This window comes from Eriocheir sinensis, chromosome 2, assembly GCF_024679095.1.
Source record: "Eriocheir sinensis breed Jianghai 21 chromosome 2, ASM2467909v1, whole genome shotgun sequence".
In the NCBI taxonomy this organism is placed as follows: Eukaryota; Metazoa; Arthropoda; class Malacostraca; order Decapoda; family Varunidae; genus Eriocheir; species Eriocheir sinensis.
The window spans coordinates 15,051,335-15,068,012 of record NC_066510.1 but is presented as its reverse complement, the minus strand read 5'-3'; the positions used below and the strand labels follow the sequence as shown (position 1 = coordinate 15,068,012).

The window sequence follows — 16,678 nt, the reverse complement described above, 5'->3', positions numbered from 1 at the left end:
AAATTTCTCAGTTGAATAGAGATTTTGGGTTCTTTTCCCGGGCAGAGTGAGAGTTAAAATGGGCTTTCTTTACACCTCAGCCCCTGCGCCTCCCTAGCTGAGTGGTTTCTGTGACCGCCTACCACTCCTTGGGGCACTGGTTCGAGTCTGATCAGGTGCCTTCGGCACAGCCCACCCAGCCATTGCTCCTGTTCATCCTTCCTTTCGGGTTGGTCAATAAACCGGTACCTGGGGAAACTTGGGGAAGGTAAATTGTGGGAATCCTGACGGCATAGTGTCATGTGTCCCCGGGATAGTGGATACGAGTCCACCACAGGCTCAAAAGGTCAAGAAGGTGGAAATGGGCACCGATGCAACGCGCAGCAATATCGCATGCTCCCCACTTTACCTACGAGTATTATTTAATTAGGAAGACATTGTAGTCTAGTCTCTGGGTTACTAATTCTTCCCATCCCAGCCTGTCCTCCATATTGTAATTCTAAAATGCTAGGTTACAAGAGGTGCTTCATTAGCTTTATTTGTGAGATAAATGTGGAAGAGAGATTGGAGTATGAGAAATATTTGCTCTTGAGTTTATTTACACTTGATGACGTTTGAGAAGCACATCCGTTCCATGTCCTCCATTTTTGCACAGGAGATAGACATACTTCGTAAGGCCTTTGAAATATTTGCTTGTGACTCAACTGTAATCAAATCTTTTTATGCATTCATTTTGCCCCACTTTGAGTATTGTGCTCTTGTTTGGATGTCTGCTGCCAGTTGCCATTTAAAGTTACTTGACAGAGCTATCAATTCAATTAAATTTATTTCTCCGGCACTTAATTGATCTTGATCATCGGCATCTAGTTGGTGCCCGCAGCATTTTATTTAAAGTTTTTAAGAATAATCGGCATCCCTAATTTTTTTTTTTTACAGCAAGGAGTCAGTTCAAGGGCATAAAAAAGGAAACAATAATGAAAAAAAAAAAAAAAAAAAGCCCGCTTCTCACTGCTCCTAAAGGCGGTTTGCAACTGGTCGGCAATAGCCGCGACGTGCTGCCGGCAGCATTTTTGGTCTGGGTCTGGGTCTGGGATCCCTTCTCGCGGCAAGTTCTTTGCAGCTGAGCGTGTCCGTCTCGTATTGCCGACACATGGCTGGGTAAACAACATGTCGGCACCAATAAAACAATTATTAAGATATGACAGATGCAGATAACAAGATTTGGAGCCGGGAGGCCAAGGTGGTATTGCTAGAGGAAGTGAGGCAGCATCGACAATTGTGGGACCCACAAAATAAGCTCTACAAGAGGCAGAGTCTGCGCAAAACAACTTTTGAGAGAGTGGCAGCAACATTGCGGGAAATGTTTATCTCTTTGCGAGATATCGAAGGAGGTAAGGAACGATTATTTTCGTGTAATATGTAATCACACTATGTAATGCCTGGGGGTTGGGCTGGCATGTTCCTCCCTTCTCCTTTGTTGTTAAATGCAACAATAAACAATCAATCAGTCAATCAATACTACTTATGATAAAACTCGTTTACTAAATCTACAATATATTAGGCTAATGGACCAAACTCATTGTGGTTTTAAGATATGGTAGTAGCCTTTTGGGGTGTCTCGGGATGAATTCATGCCCTTGCATTTACTTACAGTTTACGTCTTGATGCTCCCGGCGGCTCCTCCCACGTGTGAAAGTACTTGCTCCCGAGAGCACCCAGCCGGTCTAGCCGCTAGATTGTCGCTGCTGTATTGCCGGCCAGGAATTGCCAGGTGTAAAGCCGCCTCTAGAGGAGTGGCCGAAAGAGAGGTCAATTTCGGGAGGTGTCGTGATACCTTCCTCTTGAAGGAGTTCAAGTCGTATGCAAGAGGAAATACAGATGAAGGAAGATTGTTCCAGAGTTTACCAGTGTGAGGGATAAAAGAGTGAAGATGCTGGTTAACTCGTGCGTAAGGGATTGGGACAGCAAAGGGATGATCTAGAGTAGAAAGTCGCGTGTGGCTTGGCCGCGGTAGCGGGTGGGGTGGGGGTGGGGTGGGGAGGCATGGAGTTAGCAAGTTCAGAAGAGCAGTCAGCGTGAAAATATCGATAGAAGATAGAATTAAAGAGAGGCAACATGGCGGCGGAATTTAAGAGGTAGAAGACTATCAGTAAGAGGAGGAGAGCTGATGAGACGAAGAGCACGATACAGAACGCCCAACCTCGAGGAAGCTGATTTAGTGAAAGAGATGTGAAGTTTGCAGTTAAGATTTTGAGTTAAGGATAGACCGAGGATGTTTAGTGTTTCTTCTTTTCTTCCTTGTTTTCATCCCCTTTTACTTATTTTTTTTTACTTTCTTCTTCTCTTTGCCTTCTTGCTGTCTCTTTTTCCTTTACTTTTTCTTAACTTCCTTTACATCTTTCTTCGTCCTTATGTTCATCACCTTATTCTTTCCTTATTCAAGTCTTCATTGGATAAGTATTTCAGGGATATAAGATTTTACTGACCCTTTTTCATATGTTTCAGGCAGTGAGGTGTGGGAACAGTAAGGTTAACAGGATACTGGAGCGTACACCTGTACCGAAGGTAAACGAGGATAAAGCCTCTACCGGTAATTTCTGAAGCTACATCTCACCCCATCGTGAGCAGTCCAATTTAATACTAGCTTTTTTTTTCTCAACTCCATACACTGTTCACTGACCCTTTTTCGTTTGTCTCAGGCAGCCTGCAGCACGAGTACAACCTGAAGACATTAGTTTCCCCCACAGCTTAGGTCACCAGTAGCGTAAGTTAAGGGTAGTAATTTCCTCTTATTTCTCTCTTTACTGTAAAATTTCCATGTCCCTTTCTTCCTTAGAGGCACATGGTGATCTCTTCTAACTATTTCCTGCCGGCACGTTGCCGGAGGGAGAGGTGGGTGGAGAGGAGCCTTCATCTTTTCTATCCTGTCCTACCACACGTAGATTACTAGTAGTAGCGGTAGTAAACAGACACCCTCGCCATAGACCGACAGATCTTCTGGTGTCTGTTCTTCCTATGTATTCCTATGCATTCCTCCTCTTTATTTTCTTCCATTTTCATTCTTCTTTTTCCTATGTATATCCTCTTTATTTCTTTCTTTTTCAATATTTTCATTTTTTTCGTCTTCTACTTCTCCCCTCCTCCTCTTCCCCTCCTCCTCCACCTCCTCCACTCTTCACATTAATTGGCTCTTCCCTTCAGGTAAAATATTACATCTTTCCGTAATACTTATCGTCATTAATATTCCACATCTTATAGGGTGGACTAACACCTCCTCACTCTTATCTCTAACTCCACACCAGCATCCACCCAGCATCCACTCCACTCCACACTCCTCTCAAATCTTCCTTCTTTTCTTCTTCATCTCCTTTCTTTCCTCCTATTTTTCGACTTCTCCTCCTCCTCCTCCTCCTCCTCTTCTTCCTCCTCCCTCTCTCCTTACTATTATCGTTTGGTTATTCCACCTTCTCTCCTTATTCATCCACTTCCTCCTCGTCCTCATCCTCCTCTCCACATCCTTCTCTTCGGCCCATATTCACCCACATTTGATAAGGCTTTCGTATCTAACTAATTAACCATCTAACTATCTATCTAGCTAACTAAGTACATGACTGTACTAAACTAACTATTAAGCTAACTGATTTAAGAACTGTCTAGCTATTGAACTTGCTGGTTAAATTCCTCTCTCTCTCCCGCACTCTAAAATCAATATATATTCATAATTTTCGCGAAGAGACGAAAGTATATGTAAAAGATTATGTTCGAGTTGTGTGTGTGTGACAGAGAGAGAGAGAGAGAGAGAGAGAGAGAGAGAGAGAGAGAGAGAGAGAGAGAGAGAGAGAGAGAGAGAGAGAGAGAGAAGAATGAAAAGAATAACTATATAAATGGAGAACAGGGATGAAAGAAAGGGAGAAATAAAATGAAATAAAGAGGAGAAAAATAAATAAACAGACGACCCTTCAGAAGTAGGACGCCAATAGAAATGTTAGGAAACTTTAGTGGGCCGCCGCCGCCCTCGTGAGCGCAGCACACTCACCAGCTAGTGTTTCATCTCATCAACTATATGGATGTAATGAACCTGAAAGATGTTAATTGGTGAACTAATTATTACTAAACAAAACCAAACAGTCAATCAATCAGAAAAGGAAAATATAATAAAAAGGAAATATCGAAAGTAAGAAGAAGGAGAAAACGGACGCGCGAGCCGTCGCGAGGCTTCCCTTGGATGCTGTGTGTGTCGCCGAGGCCCGTCGGCCTTCCATCCCAGAACTGATAAACGCGGCGATCAGCGACTTTTCGGTACTTATGATTAATTTCATAATCCAGTCTGGTAGTTTTAAGAAGCGAGTTCTTGCATTCGCCCTCCTCGCCTTGGCGGGGCAGGGGAGCGCCAGCGAGCCCAAGGGCTCCCTGGCGAGCATGGCAGGAGTGGAGGGCTCCCGGCAGGGCACCTATGCGTCCCCCGGGGCCCCGACGGAGGTGCCCGAGATCATCCGGCTACAAAGCCGAGCAGTGGGGTTCCATAGCCGTGGTAGGTAATATGCGTAAGAGAGCAAACTCCGAACAACAAACCCGGGCAGGTGGGGCTCGTTAGTCGTGGTAGGCAATCTGCCTAGGAGAGCAAACTCTAAACAAACCCGGGCAGGTGGGGCTCGTAGGCCGTGGTAGGCAATTCACCTAGGAGAGCAAACTCCGAACAACAAACCCGGGCAGGTGGAGGTCGTTAGCCGTGGTAGGCAATTCACCTAGGAGAGCAAACTCCGAACAACAAACCCGGGCAGGTGGAGGTCGTTAGCCGCGGTAGGCAGTTCACCTAGGAGAGCAAACTCCGAACAACAAACCCGGTCAGGTGGAGGTCGTTAGCCGTGGTAGGCAATTCACCTAGGAGAGCAAACTCCGAACAACAAACCCGGGCAGGTGGAGGTCGTTAGCCGTGGTAGGCAATTCACCTAGGAGAGCAAACTCCGAACAACAAACCCGGGCAGGTGGAGGTCGTTAGCCGTGGTAGGCAATTCACCTAGGAGAGCAAACTCCGAACAACAAACCCGGGCAGGTGGAGGTCGTTAGCCGTGGTAGGCAATTCACCTAGGAGAGCAAACTCTAAACAAACCCGGGCAGGTGGAGGTCGTTAGCCGTGGTAGGCAATTCACCTAGGAGAGCAAACTCCGAACAACAAACCCGGGCAGGTGGAGGTCGTTAGCCGTGGTAGGCAATTCACCTAGGAGAGCAAACTCCGAACAACAAACCCGGGCAGGTGGAGGTCGTTAGCCGTGGTAGGCAGTTCACCTAGGAGAGCAAACTCCGAACAACAAACCCGGTCAGGTGGAGGTCGTTAGCCGTGGTAGGCAGTTCGCCTAGGAGAGCAAACTCCGAACAACAAACCCGGGCAGGTGGAGGTCGTTAGCCGTGGTAGGCAGTTCGCCTAGGAGAGCAAACTCCGAACAACAAACCCGGTCAGGTGGAGGTCGTTAGCCTTGGTAGGCAATTCACCTAGGAGAGCAAACTCCGAACAACAAACCCGGGCAGGTGGAGGTCGTTAGCCCTGGTAGGCAGTTCGCCTAGGAGAGCAAACTCCGAACAACAAACCCGGGCAGGTGGAGGTCGTTAGCCGTGGTAGGCAGTTCACCTAGGAGAGCAAACTCCGAACAACAAACCCGGTCAGGTGGAGGTCGTTAGCCGTGGTAGGCAGTTCACCTAGGAGAGCAAACTCCGAACAACAAACCCGGGCAGGTGGAGGTCGTTAGCCCTGGTAGGCAGTTCACCTAGGAGAGCAAACTCCGAACAACAAACCCGGGCAGGTGGAGGTCGTTAGCCGTGGTAGGCAGTTCGCCTAGGAGAGCAAACTCCGAACAACAAACCCGGGCAGGTGGAGGTCGTTAGCCGTGGTAGGCAGTTCGCCTAGGAGAGCAAACTCCGAACAACAAACCCGGGCAGGTGGAGGTCGTTAGCCGTGGTAGGCAATTCACCTAGGAGAGCAAACTCCGAACAACAAACCCGGGCAGGTGGAGGTCGTTAGCCGTGGTAGGCAATTCACCTAGGAGAGCAAACTGAACAACAAACCCGGGCAGGTGGAGGTCGTTAGCCGTGGTAGGCAGTTCACCTAGGAGAGCAAACTCCGAACAACAAACCCGGTCAGGTGGAGGTCGTTAGCCGTGGTAGGCAATTCACCTAGGAGAGCAAACTCCGAACAACAAACCCGGACAGGTGGAGGTCGTTAGCCGTGGTAGGCAATTCACCTAGGAGAGCAAACTCCGAACAACAAACCCGGGCAGGTGGAGGTCGTTAGCCGTGGTAGGCAATTCACCTAGGAGAGCAAACTCCGAACAACAAACCCGGGCAGGTGGAGGTCGTCAGCCATGGTAGGCAGTTCGCCTAGGAGAGCAAACTCCGAACAACAAACCCGGGCAGGTGGAGGTCGTTAGCCGTGGTAGGCAATTCACCTAGGAGAGCAAACTCCGAACAACAAACCCGGTCAGGTGGAGGTCGTTAGCTGTGGTAGGCAGTTCGCCTAGGAGAGCAAACTCCGAACAACAAACCCGGGCTTGTGGTGCCCGTTAGATGTCGTAGTGCAGGGCCTGAGGGGGTCCCCGTGTGCATGGCAGGCCCAGAAAATTTCTTTTCATATTGTTGAAGTACACCATCTGGCACACCAAAAAAGTTTGGGTAGACTTCTGGTAACCCGGCAATAAGCGAGAAAATGACGTCACAGACCACACCCATCGACGCTCTTTTTTAAAGCAAAATTTGGGGGTAGGGGAAATATGATTAGGCATATCTCAGGAAGTATAAGTCACAGAACAACGAAATACATCTTAAAATGTTTGTATTGAAGTCTTCTATCCATTCCAATAATCATTATGCAAATGAATATGTTAATGAGTTAGCCAGAGGTCAAAAGGTCACGAAAAGCAGGTGGAGGTCAAAATTTTACCATAACTCCAAATACAGTTTGACAAATTATATCGGTATCTATTTTGGCATTGGTAGGGCATGGAGATGTTAGTAGAGATGCTTATTAGTCTTTTGATATGTATTTCAGGCCCTTAAATGGTTGATAACATGGTGTCATATCAAATGAAACTAGCATTAATCGAGTGGTTTGGTATCGCACACTAAAACATGACCTTAGTCTGGTGCCAGTCACTTTTGTATATACCGGTACTAAAATTCTTTGAGTACAAATACCCAGAATGCACTGCTCTGCACATGTCCCTAGTCTAGGCTATGAACATTCTTACATTGCACTACTTGTTCATCTCCCTGTGGACTTTGGCACTTGCAGAAACCGATGCATGGAAGTCCAGCTTTGCGGCAGGCACATCTCTCAGTGCTGCATTTCTTACAGCTGCAGATGATTGTGTATTCCTCAGGAATTGGTCTATGTCCCTCAACTGGCAGCAGAAGTTCATCTGTTTTCCTGAAGCCGAATGCACTAGGATTCAGTTCTGCAGGCTTATTCGGGTTTAACAATGTTACCATCTGATAGGTTGCATAGTAGGCTCGGCGGATGTGCTGTTGTACTGCATGGCTAGTTGGGGGAAGCTGCTCTAAGGAGATCCCTTTGCTCTGATGGTACATGTAACTCCTCAATTGATCCATGGTAGAACACAAGGAGTTCTTTTTCAAAACTTGTACTAAGTATGCCTCACATGTTTCTGTGAATACGTCAGAACAGCCTTGAGCGGGATCAAAGTCTTTGAGTTTGTCGACCGGGGATCGGCATTGATGGCTGCATGCTTGCTTCCCACTTTACTTGTGTAGTCGCATCCAGTCAAGGTGTGCACAAGTGGTAGCAAACAGCACAGACCTGTACCAACCCTTGGTGCAAGTGTGTGCACTGGAATGTATCTGGTTGAATCTGCAACCCCTGCTCTAATCCAAAGTTCCTTTAGACCTTCAGAGTGGAGACTACTCCAGTAGAACATAAGTAGAACGAAAACGTCTGTGTCACCGGACAAGACGAGGATACGTTCAATTCCACTTCTGACGGCATGCATTGCATGAGGGACAATACGAGCATCAGCCTCTTCTACATCTGGACAATACAGGTCTGCTATCTCAGCAGCAGAATCGCCATTCAAGACTTCCTTACAGGGAACACTGCCAGATTCTCCAGAGAAACAACTTGCTACAACATGGACCGAGGAAGGTGCTTCAACTGCACGCTTTATGGCCTGTTCATGAAGAAGCATCTGAAGTTTGACTTTATTGTTGCTAGATGACCAGAATCGATCCATCTCCACCGGCAAAGGCGTGTCACAAGAGATGTAGTTCATTTCAATGGGGGCTTTGTTTTGACGGCGACTTCTCTCTGAATCCTTTATGGAACTTTCGACGTAAGAATCGAACACCAAATCAAGCCTGTCTGGTTTCTGAACAACTGCAGAGATGTAGTCCAGGAACTGTTCACAGAATTCTCCAAATGTCTTCATGTCCTTGGTCTTTATCTTCCTGATATTAGCCATCACATCAGCAATACAGGCAGACTGCAATTCACTCCCCTTGGCTGGAATTCGCTCATCATCATCTGTCAGCTTTGCCTCTAGTTCTTGGATAAGTGCACTCTTCTGTGGTTTTTTTACCAGTCCATCTGCATCAAACAAGTATGAAGTTGATGAAACATCATACTGCAAAAGGTCTTCCATCGTCCTTCCCCGGGCACGAGCAATTTCAATTGAGCGTTTCATCTGTCTATCCTCCTTCTTCTCTCCAGTGGACTTCCCTGTCTTTTCTTTTGCCGGTTTGTGCAAATTGATAAATGTCCTCAGGTTAGTGCGATGAATCGTTGATGAGAATCTCACTGACTTCTCGACAAAGCGCTCTTTCCTCAGGGTTTCATATGCTTTGGTCCCAATGTCCATCACAGAGAGCAGCTGGTCTCTGATATCATCCGACATAACTTCCTGGGTCAGAAGTGGTGCCATCTGTCAGAATGAATGCTTACTAGGCTCACCAATTCCATCTATCGGGTAAGGCTTGAACTAAAAGATAAATGCAAAGAAGAATTATGCCTCAAATAATCTACTTCATTTTTCAGTTACATTAATGTTATGATAATTTGCATTTAAGGGCCTGAGATGCATATCAAAAGACTTATTAGCATCTTTCCTAACATTCCCATGCCCTACCAATGCCAAAATAGATACCGATATAATTTGTCAAACTGTATTTGGAGTAATGGTAAAATTTTGACCTCCACCTGCTTTTCGTGACCTTTTGACCTCTGGCTAACTCATTAACATATTCATTTGCATTTGTTGAAATGATAGGATAGAGGAAAACAAACATTTTAAGATGTATTTCGTTGTTCTGTGACTTATACTTCCTGAGATATGCCTAATCATATTTCCCCTACCCCCAAATTTTGCTTAAAAAAAGGGCGTCGATGGGTGTGGTCTGTGACGTCATTTTCTCGCTTATTGCCGGGTTACCAGAAGTCTACCCAAACTTTTTTGGTGTGCCAGATGGTGTACTTCATTAATATGAAAAGAAATTTTCTGGGCCTCTTATGCACACGGGGACCCCCTCAGGCCCAGGACTATCGTAGACAATCCACGTTTTGGGAACAGCAAAGAAAATGAAAATGAAACAAAACAACAGAAACGAAACATCGAAAAAAGAAAACCCAAACACACATCATCCACCACATCATAGCCTTAACTAACATCGCCAAAATTATGGGTGGGTCTTTTCTGAGGAGAAAAAGGCTCATCCAGACCAAAGAACATAAAAAATGGATGATATAAAAAAGAACACCAAAAAATATAGAAAAGAAAAAGGAACAGAAAAAAAACATCGAGAAAGAAAAGTAACAGCAATAAAAGAACATCAAGAAAAGAAAAATACAAAGAAACACCATCCACCTTTCGCCCCTGATTAGTAACATCACCAAAATTATGGGTGGGTCTCTTCTGGGAGGAAAGAGGCTCATTCAGACCATCAAAGAACATCAACAAAAGGATGATAGAGAAAAGAACATCAAGAAAGGATGAGAAAGAGTAATAGAAAAGAAAAAAATATCGAAAAAGAAAAACATCAAGAAAAAGAACAACAAAACCACAACATCAAGAAAATAAAAAAAATATAACAAACATCATCCACCTTTCGGCCCTGACTAACATCACCAAAATCATGGGTGGGTCTCTTCTGGGAGGAAAGCGGCGCACCCAGACCATCGAAGAACATCAACAAAGAGAATGATATGGAAAAAAAGAACATCAACGAGAAACATCAATAAAGAAAATAACAGCAAGAAAACACGAAAGAAAGAAAAGGAAAGACAAAAAGTGTTACCGCCACCGCCCCGTGAGCCCGTGGAGGCAAAGGATGAGAAGACTCTTCACGTTGACTCGATTAATATCTCAGAAGAACAATTAACTCGTCATTTAACCCGCACATCAGAGATCATTCAGAAAGACACAACTATAACTCACGTGTCGGGGACTATTAATCACTTGTGGGTTCTCCTCTGGGTGTAGCTCTCCCTCCTCGCCTCCTACAGCGCCCCGAGCGCCCCCAAAAATGCACGCATGTGGATGCGTCAACCCTGCCCCCAGAGTCAGTGAGAGCATTCAACTGTTCTTCGTTTGCTATCGAGACGATGCCGAAATGCTGGCTTGGCACCTTCAACACCGAGCAGCCGTGACACACCACGACACACCACAGCCAGAGTTCACTGCTCTCGTTCGCTACACCATCGTTTACTCCTCACCTTATTTCTCTTATCTTATTCCTCATATTTTCCCTTTCGCCTTCCACCAATCATTCGTTCAGCCGCCAGGAGGCAACAAAAAGAAAAAGAAAAGAAAAAAAAAATACAAAAAAAAAAAAAAAGTAAAATTACCTAACTCTAACTACTTATTTAACTCCTAACTAACAAACTAACTAACTAACTTTTTTTTTTTACAGCAAAGGAGTCAGTTCGAGCATAAAAAAGGAAACAATAATGAAAAAAAAGAAGTCCGCTACTCACTGCTCCTAAAAAGAGTTAGAGGAGTGGCCGAAAGAGAGGTCAATTTCGGGAGGAGAGGTGTCCTGATACCCTCCTCTTGAAAGAGTTCAAGTCGTAGGCAGGAGGAAATACAGTTGAAGGAAGATTGTTCCAGACTTTACCAGCGTGAGGGATGAAAGAGTGAAAATGCTGGTTAACTCGTGCGTAAGGTATTTGGACAGTAAAGGGATGAGCTCAAGTAGAAAGTCGTGTGTGGCGAGGACACGGGAAGGGGAGAGGCATGCAGTTAGCAAGTTCAGAAGAGCAGTCAGCGTGAAAATATCGATAGAAGATAGAAAGAGAGGCAACATGATGGCGGAATTTAAGAGTTAGAAGACTATTAGTAAGAGGAGGAGAGCTGATGAGACGAAGAGCCTTAGACTCCACTCTGTCCAGGAGAGCAGTGTGAGTGGAGCACCCCTACACGTGAGATGCATACTCCATACGAGGGCGGATAAGGCCCCTGAATATGGATAGCAACTGCGCGGGGGAGAAGAACTGGTGGAGACGATACAGAACGCCCAACCTCGAGGAAGCTGATTTAGTGAGAGAGGAGATGTGAAGTTTCCAGTTAAGATTTTGAGTTAAGGTTAGACCGAGGATGTTTAGTGTTGAAGAAGGTGACAGCTGAGTGTTGCTGAAGAATAGGGGATAGGTGTTTGGAAGATTGTGTCGAGTTGATAGGTGGAGAAATTGAGTTTTTGAGGCATTGAAGGACACGAGGTTCCTTTCACCCCAATCAGAAATGATAGCAAGGTCTGAGGTTAAGTGGTCTGCAGCTTCCAGTCTGGAGTCATGTAAGTCCTGTTGAGAGGGTTTTCTATTGAGAGAAGTTGAATAATGCAGAGTGGAGTCGTCAGCGTATGAGTGGATAGGACAGTTTGTTATGGAAAGAAGATCATTGATGAATAACAGGAAGAGAGTGGGTGATAGGACAGAGCCCTGTGGAACACCACTGTTGATAGGTTAAGGGGAAGAACAGTGACCGTCTACCACAGCAGAAATAGAACGGCCGGAAAGGAAACTGGAGATAAAGGAACAGAGAGAGGGATAGAATCCGAAAGAGGGCAGTTTAGAAAGCAAAGTATGGTGCCAGACTTTATCGAAAGCTTTCGATATGTCTAGCGCAACTGAGAAAGTTTCACCGAAACGGCTAAGAGAGGATGACCAAGAATCAGTTAAGAGAGTAAGAAGATCGCCAGTAGAACGTCCCTTGCGGAACCCATACTGGCGATCAGATAGAAGGTCAGAAGTGGAAAGGTGCTTTTGAATCTTCCGGTTAAGGATTGATTCAAAAGCTTTAGATAGACAGGAAAGTAAAGCTATAGGGCGGTAGTTTGAGGGATTAGAACAGTCATCCTTCTTAGGCACAGGCTGTATGAAGGCATACTTCAAGCAGGAAGGAAAGGTAGATGTTGACAGGCAGAGGCGAAAGAGTTTGACCAGGCAGGGTGTCAGCACGGAGGCACAGTTTTTAAGGACAATAGGAGGCATTCCATCAGGTCCATAAGCCTTTTGAGAGGGCCGGCATAGAAAACATCATTCTGAAGAATCTTAATAACAGGCATAAAAGAGTCAGAGGGGGGATGAATAGGAGGAATATTCCCAGAATCGTCCAGAGTGGAGCTGTTACAGAAAGTTTGAGAGAAGAGTTCAGCCTTAGAGATAGATGAGACGGCAGTGTTGCCGTCAGTTTTTTTTTTTTTACAGCAGAGGAATCAGTTAAAGGGCATAAAAAATGTATCAAATGTTAAAAAAAAGCCCGCTACTCACTGCTCCTAAAATGAGTTAGAGGAGTGGCCGAAAGATAGGTCAATTTCGGGAGGAGAGGAGGGAAAGAAGAAGTGAAGTTGGAGGAGATATTTTTGGCTAGGTGCCAGAAGTCTCTGGTAAGTCGAAGAATAGATTTGGCACGATTCCGGGCAGAAATGTAAAGGTCATGGTTAGCGGGAGTTCGAAGGCTTTGGTACCTTTTGTGAGCTGCCTCTCTATCTTTGACAGCACGAGAACAAGCGTGATTAAACCAAGGCTTTTCCTGATCCTTTTACTCCTGCCCGGGTCACGAGGTTTGCCCTTAGTCAGAACGATCTAGCTTTTAATCCTATGAATTTTTGTACGACACAATTCTCACGATGTTTTCTTCCGTCGTTGACAAGTTTATGGAATCAGTTACCCAATGAGATTGTCCTTTCTTCAGTTCTTCAGACATTTCTACATTTAGGTCTCGTGTGACTGTCTTTTTGAAACAGTTATTTTAGTTTTCCTCCTTTTGGCTTCAACTGGCCAGTTTCTTAACTATTCGTTGCCTTTGCTTCTCTCCAGTACCGTTTGGTATTTTGTGTGGTTCAACTTGTATCTGCACCCTGAAGGGAGGCCTTGGTAGCTTATCATAATAATAATTATAATAATAATGATACTACTACTACTACTACTACTACTACTATACTACTACTACTACTACTACTACTACTACTACTACTACTAACAGACAAATGAAAAATTCTTCGTCAATTGTTGAGCCACAGTAAAGTATTAAATAACATTAAGCTACTTTTTCTTTTAGGAGGAACTCATTGGTACATTAAAACTAATTTAATTCACTGTAGCAAACGGGGCACAAATTTTATGACAAAGGTAATGACCAAATATATATATATATATATATATATATATATATATATATATATATATATATATATATATATATATATATATATATATATATATATATATATATATATATATATATATCTGTGTGTGTGTGTGTGTGTGTGTGTGTGTGTGTGTGTGTGTGTGTGTGTGTGTGTTATGATGTTCAAATTACAGGATAGTTTCCTCTTTTTTTTTTCTTTTTGGAAAATATATCAATGACAACCGTAACAAAATTTTCAATCAGATCACCGTTGATCAGTTCACGGTGAATGCATAATTTTGCAAGCCCATCCAGTCTTTCCTCACCCATAGTTGACCGACTGTATGACTTCATATGTTTAAGTCTAGAAAAAAACTTCGTTCAGTTGTAGCAGATGAAATAGGCAAAGTGGCGTAAATAAGTAACAATTTCTTTGTAACAGAATAATTTTGTGAGCACCGCTCAGTGCTCATATGTGTAAAGTACATTATTTGGCAAAGAGCCTTTAGGTACAGAAGACTACGTGATCTCCACATTCTGAATTCGGTGACATAATCATGTAAATCATCCAGGCCCAGAACAGGATCATTTAATAGGTAGTCTTTGACCATCAATAGCGACCAGCCGCAGCTCTCTAGCTGAGCCTCTCTCTCCCCCTTGTCCAGATACCCGCTCGATACGTGTACTAGACAAGTCAGCGAGGAGAAACTCGGAGAAACTCGCAGAGCGTGAATAAACTGTAGTGTAGATAATTGTTCTTGGGGACTTTCACGTTTTTTTTTCTTTTTAGCTTTAAAACATATGTTAACGCGAACTAACAGAAACATTCATTTATGCATTTTGATAATAATGATAATAGTAATAATAAAATAATAATAATAATAATAATAATAATAATAATAATTATTATTATTATTACTATTATTATTAATTCCGTTATTAAGAATTATAATATTTCTTTTGGGGGGAGAACGTGACTAGGTGCCCCCCCCCTGGATCCGCCACTGCTGCTTCCCACCACAGGCTCAAGGGCCAACGCGACGGAGGTGAGCACCGCGGCCACGTGCAGCTATAGCGTAGGCTGTGCCCCCAACTTATAACCTGTGACCATTGCATTTCTCCCTGTGATCTTTTTTCTCCGTTTCATTTCTCTCTGTTATTATTTTTCTTCTGATTATTTTGTTTCTCCTTGTGGTAATGTTACATACATCTGGCAAGGGAGAGGTCAGAGTCAAGGACATTACATTTACAGCACACGGGAAGGTCCTTTCGTAACCAACGTTACTCAGCACATCATATTGGTAGTTTTTTGGGTCTGCCGGAAGTGATGAATGCAATGTTAGGAGTGCGAGGATCTGGTAACACTGCGCTTCACAAGTGTCAGGGAGCTAAGCGGAGCGGCGACGAGGACGAACAACCGGGCATGCAATCCTGTGTTCTCATTCTTGAAGGCAGTGTTCGAAATATGACTATTAGGTTTATTGAATTAGTTGTTTAGGGATCCTTTTCGTGAGGTCAGGCTTGAAAATCTATCTACTTCTCGGGGTGGAATAACTGAGCTTTTTGTCCAACGTGGTGACCCGCTGGCAAAACCCTTCGTTACCAGATTCTCGTACTCAAAACACTGTAATTATTGTTTCTTCAGACCCAAAACTGTCCCACATGCACAAATAACGATATGCAGTTAAAGTTATCGTTCAAACAGTTAATTACTGATGTTTTTGTGATAGTTATAGGTCAGACACCGGAAAATACAATTCATTGAGTACGACAATCTGGTAACTCTGAATTATTTTAATTTAGTCTGCTCAGGACACACATGCTTACCAACACAACACTCAGATCGTTCATTTATAATCACATAGTCATTTCCTGGAGGCTTGGTAGTAGATTCTTATGCAACTAACGCATTTGAACATAGGAAGATTAACGAACGTAGTTAAACATATAAGATAAAAACACGAGTATCACAATTTACCAGTCACGTCTCATAAGTTGGTACGTTGATTGCAGTAACAGCATCATGACGATACGAGAGGACACGCCTGGCTTGTCCTTCGTGGTGAGAGTTAACTGAGGCAAACATTTCATCTTTGTAACTCTCAGTGAAGGCCTACAGCTTCCTATATCATCCCTGCGTAGATGTGCAAGCCAACGAGACACACAGAGCCTTGAGGTGAGTGACATACAGTAGAAACGTGAGCTAGAGTTGCTCGTGTAGTTCGACGCTGCTTCAGAGACCGACTCGGAGCCTTGTGAGAGCTTCCCTTCTTCCTAATCCATCTTTACTTCAGTGTCCACCTCTTCTTTCTTCCCTTCTTCCTTTCCCATCTCTGCTACATCTTCCTTCCCTTTATTTGTTTGGCTGTTCACCTCTTCTTTTTGCCATCATTTCTTCCCCCATCTTCATTACTTCATTATCCACCTCCTCTTCCTTTCCTTCTTCCTCCCTCATCTTTACTCTCTAGTTTACCGTTCTCCGATGTATTTTTCCTCTTCAATCCATGTTTTAGGATGTCAAATGTTATAATGAAGAGCCAAACCCATATTAGTAGTTTAGTTTATCGAATTCTGTGAGGCAGTTTTTCGATATAAAGCAGTACGGAAGACTCATAAATGTCTGCAATAGGATAATAGATCGTTAGAGAGTATCAGGGCACCGCTCCACCCCAAACTGACCGCTCATCCGGCCTCGTTCTTTTTTTCTTTTGTTGGAGCAGCGTACGTATGACCGCCTTGGACAATTTACAGTTTCACCCAGCCAGCGATTTTGTCACTTGGTTCATGTTGAAATGAGGTACAAAATCATGCAATTCACTACATCGATCACCAGAAAAAACATGAACCAAGTGACAAAATCGTTGGTTGGGTGAAACTGTTCATTGACCACGGCCTTTTTTCCTTGCTGTTTCTGATTTTTGCCCTTGAGCTGCCTCCCTCCCTTGCTGAAAAAAAAAAAATATTAGTTCACCTAGTCAAAAGAGGGCAAACACGTACTGGCTGCCTTCCTCTTCTTTAGTCTCCCTTGCCACTTGATTCCCATTTTCCTTCCCTTTATGATTTCCTGGCAGTCATTT

At 44.1% G+C, this 16,678-nt stretch overlaps 2 long non-coding RNA genes across 15 annotated transcripts; one reads left to right on the top strand and one right to left on the bottom strand.

The window, feature by feature from the left end:
* Positions 1–4,548: 4,548 nt before the first annotated feature.
* On the bottom strand, positions 4,549–6,331 carry LOC126999815 (uncharacterized). Of its 3 annotated transcripts, none has more exons than XR_007753620.1 (5): positions 6,216–6,331; positions 5,742–6,013; positions 5,130–5,401; positions 4,793–5,064; positions 4,549–4,656 (listed from the first exon to the last, which is right to left on the bottom strand). It is a non-coding gene; the product is annotated as an uncharacterized LOC126999815 (long non-coding RNA). The 3 variants fall into 3 exon arrangements; XR_007753625.1 differs by having other exon boundaries at positions 5,130–5,265; positions 5,470–6,013; positions 6,148–6,238; XR_007753621.1 differs by having other exon boundaries at positions 6,148–6,238.
* LOC126999803 (uncharacterized) lies at positions 4,638–6,568 on the top strand. 12 transcript variants are annotated; one of them, XR_007753619.1, is made up of 4 exons: positions 4,638–4,766; positions 5,104–5,307; positions 5,580–5,851; positions 6,190–6,568. It is a non-coding gene; the product is annotated as an uncharacterized LOC126999803 (long non-coding RNA). The 12 variants fall into 12 exon arrangements; XR_007753617.1 differs by having other exon boundaries at positions 5,104–5,375; positions 5,648–5,851; XR_007753604.1 differs by lacking the exon at positions 5,104–5,307 and adding an exon at positions 4,835–5,038 and having other exon boundaries at positions 4,639–4,766.
* The last annotated feature ends 10,110 nt before the right edge of the window (positions 6,569–16,678 follow it).